Source organism: Thamnophis sirtalis, unplaced genomic scaffold (genome assembly GCF_051295495.1).
Source record: "Thamnophis sirtalis isolate CommonGarterSnake01/CBP01778 unplaced genomic scaffold, rThaSir2_p1.2 scaffold_12, whole genome shotgun sequence".
NCBI lineage: Eukaryota > Metazoa > Chordata > Lepidosauria > Squamata > Natricidae > Thamnophis > Thamnophis sirtalis.
This window is the reverse complement of record NW_028261392.1, coordinates 3,534,485-3,539,096: the sequence shown is the minus strand read 5'-3', so window position 1 is coordinate 3,539,096 and position 4,612 is coordinate 3,534,485.

The window sequence follows — 4,612 nt, the reverse complement described above, 5'->3', positions numbered from 1 at the left end:
ACAGTTTCCTCTAAATTTAATGGACCCACTGTAAATTTAAATACAGTTTCCTGCTGTGTAAATTACATTGGCCACTAGATATTTTTGAAACAAAACAACCTGCAGTTTCAGGTTTTGTTTTTTTTTTTAAAAAAAAAACATTCTCCTGAAAAAGAATGATGTGAACTCTAAAATGCAATTTAGAGCAAGGGATTAAAACTTTCTCCAGAAAGACAGTTGGCCTGGAAGATGTTTAATGAAAAGAGCAGTTTTCCAAGACTAAAAAACAGAAGAAATTAATATATGATTCGTGAAAACAATCCTAAAGTCCTTTTTTAAAAAAAAATCAAGACATGTCCCTGCATGGATTGCATTCTGATAGTGCTTGGTAATACAATTTTAAACTGTGATTAATGAATTTACCCGGTCAAATCATTCAAAAAGGAAAATAGTCGGGGTTTCTTATTGCAAACATGTTTTAAAACACCTTTCTACCGAAATCTCTGGAATAAGAGGGGAGAGAACCAACAAGTTTCCCTTAAAACGGATCTGGTTTTGCAATCATAGAGCAATGGCGCCACCTTGTGGCAGTTTGCTCCGTTGCTGGCTGATTTTCAGGGAGATATGGTCAAAAATGCAGAACTGCTGCCATCTAGCGGCCAATGAAACAATGTCCCAATTTGCTTCCTTATTTATGATTTTTTTTTTTTGGCTTCCTGAAGGGATTTAAAAGGCCAACTTCAAATGGGATAGTTTGTATTGAACTGGTTGAAAATCAATGGAAGCAGCAGATTTCATTTTTGCAATCGCTCTCTCTCTCTCTCTCCCTCTCTCCCCCCTCTCTCTCTCTCTTCCACCCTTCCGCCCTCCCTCTCTTTCCGCACTCAAACAACACTGTCACACCTCTGTCTCCAAAGAGACAACTGCATTTGTTGTTGTTGTTTTTGCAGCAAAAAGAAAGAAGAGATTTGCATTGCCTTGATAGGGTATGAAAAATACGATTTTGTAGATCAAAGTTCTCTGGAATGTAATCCTCAGAGAAAATAATATGTACGCATACAGAGACACACAGGTTCCATGCAGAGCTGTTATTTTGGGATGAAAAAAGGACAAAGCGAGTTTAAAAAAGAAAATTTTAAAAATCTTTGAGATAGGACTTTCGCAACATTTCTGCACTTTGGAACTGCTTGAGATATGCAGTGTAGTAAGAATGTTATTTAACCCATGAGAAAATGTGGATCAAATTTTCTAATTGTTTCAGAAAAATAGAGGAAAGAAGGACTAGGGGTGATGTGATGGCACTATTCCAGTGTTTGAGGGGCTGCCACAAAGAAGAGGGGGTCAACTTGATTTCCAAAGCACCAGAGGGCAAGACAAGAAACAATGGATGGAAACTAATCAAGGAGAGAAGCAACTTGGAATTAAAAAGAAATTTCCTAGTGCAAACAATTGATCAGTGGGATTACTTCCCTTCAAAAGTCATCACTGGACATTTTTAAGAAAAAGTCATCTGTCTGAAATGGTCTGGGGTCTCCTGTTTGAGCAGGGGGTGGGCTAGAAGACCTCCGAGTTCCCTTCCAGCACTATTCTATTGACTGAACTATTCAAGGAGAGAAGCAACTGGAATTAAGGAGAAATTTCCTAAGAGTGAGGACAATCAATCAGTGGAACATGTTGACTCGAGAAGTTGTGGGTACTCCAAGTTTTTAAGAAGAGACTGGACAGTCAATTGTCTGGAATAGAATAGAATAGAATAACAGAGTTGGAAGGGACCTTGGAGGTCTTCTAGTCCAACCCCCTGCTTAGGCAGGAAACCCTACACCACTTCAGACAATTGGTTCTCCAACAACTTCTTTAAAACGTCCGGTGTTGGAACATTCACAACTTCTGGAGGCAACTTGTTCCACTTTACGTGTTTACAGTTGCCGACTCCTGTTGTAAACTAAGCGGTGGGTAGCTTATTTGGCCCTCCCAATAACTAGTCAAAGGAAAAAAATAAATTGACCAATCTCACAATGTTGTGTGAATGTGATCACTAGCTCAGTAACAGTTCTAGTTGCGGCTTTTCAACCATTCAGATTGCTGTGATAATGCAGGTACAAAAGGTTCTCTAATGTAAGCAATTGGAAGTGATTTCCGTTCGGGTGTTTTCAGATAGCAAAGCGATATTGTATTCAATTTTGCAAAATGTTAGCCCCACGGAAGCTGAACCCTGCCATCTGATCTCTGCCCAAATCACTGTTCCAACGATGTCTTTAATGAGAAAAGGGGGAGAACTACACACAATAGTTCGGAATTCCCTTTTTAAATCCATGCTAATGCTTCCAATTATGCGGATAGCTTAGCCACTGTGTGTAAGCCATGGTATGGCCTGGAATTGCTCATATGAGGTGCCCAAGGCTGCCTTCCAAAGAAATACAAATATCAATACTCTAATTAATTCTGGTTGAAAAGGGAAATTACTGAATGAATTATGAAAGAGAGGTGAATAGGTGATGTCATATCATGATGGAAATCGAAAGCAGCAATTCCGTGGTGTAATTCAAATCTAATTCCAGGTCAGTGGCTTATTATTATTTTTTTTTAAAAAGCACATTTTAAGTCTTTTGTTCGGGAAAGACAGGGAGAATTCAAACAGCTCAAAGGTATTTTACATACAATGTCATAAGTGGCCCTTGATTACTTATTAGCATTTGAACTCCGCAAGGAGAGCAAGCCAAGGGGTGTTTCAACCTTCAATTGAAGCCAATTGTGGATGTTAATTGGTGATGTTTCTTTTTCAACCAACTATGAATGGGTGGCTCAGCAGAGCAGCTCAATTTCTCTTTGATTTCTCTGCATTGGAATACAAGACCTTCTCATCTGCATAAACAGAGGGATAGAATCAAGATCACGTGAAGTGTAAATGTCACTTTGTAATGCCTTGGTAAGGCCACACTTGGAATATCTGTATCCAGTTTTGTTCATCACGATGTAAAAAAGATGTTGGGACTTTGGAAACAGTGCAGAGAAGAGCAACAAAGATAATTAGGGGACTGGGGGATAAAACATTTGAAGAACAATTGGAGGAACTGGGTATGTCTAGTTTGATGAAAAAAAGGACCAGGGGAGACATGATAGCAGTCTTCCAATATCTCAGGGTTTGCCACAAAGAAGGAGGAATCAAGCTATTCTCCAAAGCATCTGAGGGCAGGACAAGAAGCAATGAGTGGAAACTCATCAAGGGGAGAAGCAACAAAGAACAAAGGAGAAATTTCCTTACATAATAATTAACCGGTGGAATACCTGGTAGACAGAATATTTTCCCCCTACTAATCTTCCCAAAAAATAAGGTGAGTCTTATACTCCGGTGCATCTTATACAGTAAATTCAAAGGTCCTAGTTGAGACCATTCAAGGTGGCCGTGTGTTCAACCCTGCAGAGCATGCTAACTTTGAGATCTCAGTGGACAAAGCAGAAGTAGAAAGGATAAAATTTTACACTGTGCTCACCTGCTCAAAAGTTACACAGAGTTAGATGGATGAGAGTCAACCGCTTGCTTTTCAGGCAGAAAAAAAGCAAAGTTGAAATGCCAGAAGAGAACTACAGGTAGACCTCGACGTATTGGGAGTACGGCATTCAGTTTTGGTCGCCACAATGTAGAAAAGATGTGGAGACTCTAGAAAGAGTGCAGAGAAGAGCAAGAAAGAGAATTAGGGGCTGGAGACTAAAACATACAAAGAACGGTTTCAGGAACTGGGCATGCCTAGTCTAGTGAGAAGAAGGACCAGGGGAGACATGATAGCAGTCTTCCAATATCTCAGGGGTTGCCACAAAGAAGAGGGAGTCAAGCTATTCTCCAAAGCACCTGAGAACAGAACAAGAAGCAATGGAAATTAATCAAGGAGAGAAGCAATTTAGAACTAAGGACAAATTTCCTGAGTGTTAGAACAATGAATCAGTGGAGCAGAAGTTGCCTCCAGAAGTTGTGAATGCCCCAACACTGGAAGTCTTTAAGAAGATGTTGGATGGCCATTTGTCTGAAACAGTATAGGGTTTCCTGCCTAGGCAGGGGGTTGGACTAGAAGACCTCCAAGGTCCCTTCCAACTTTGCTATTGTATTGTATAAATCACGCGACCCTGGGAAGGCTGCAACGCTCGTGTGAAAATTGATCATAAACCAGTTTTTCCAGGATCATCGTAACTTTGAAGGGCCACTAAATGAATTGTTGTATATCGAGGACGACTCCTATGTGCAAAGAATGAATTTCTGGAAGAATGCTTGCATTAAGAGTCCTTTGGTCTGCAAGCAGAGAGTTGCTCTGGAATACGCAATCTGCCACTCCTAGCTTTTTATCAGTGATCTGAATGAAATTTCATCTTAAAATTAAAATCACCAAAGCTTTCCTGTTGCAGCAACATCTTGACTTAAAAACCTGAATTGTTCTTGTTGGGTATCTTACCAGGGAAATTTAGTAAAGAAAATGTATATTTGGTTATTCATGTAATAACCACGGCTAGAGTTCTATTTGCACAAAATTGGAAAGCTGAAGAAATCCCTAAAGAGGAAAATGTGATTAAGAAAATATTAGATCGTGCAGAAATTAAGTCGATTAACACTAGCAATTAAAAGAAAGGAAGAATCTGATTATTA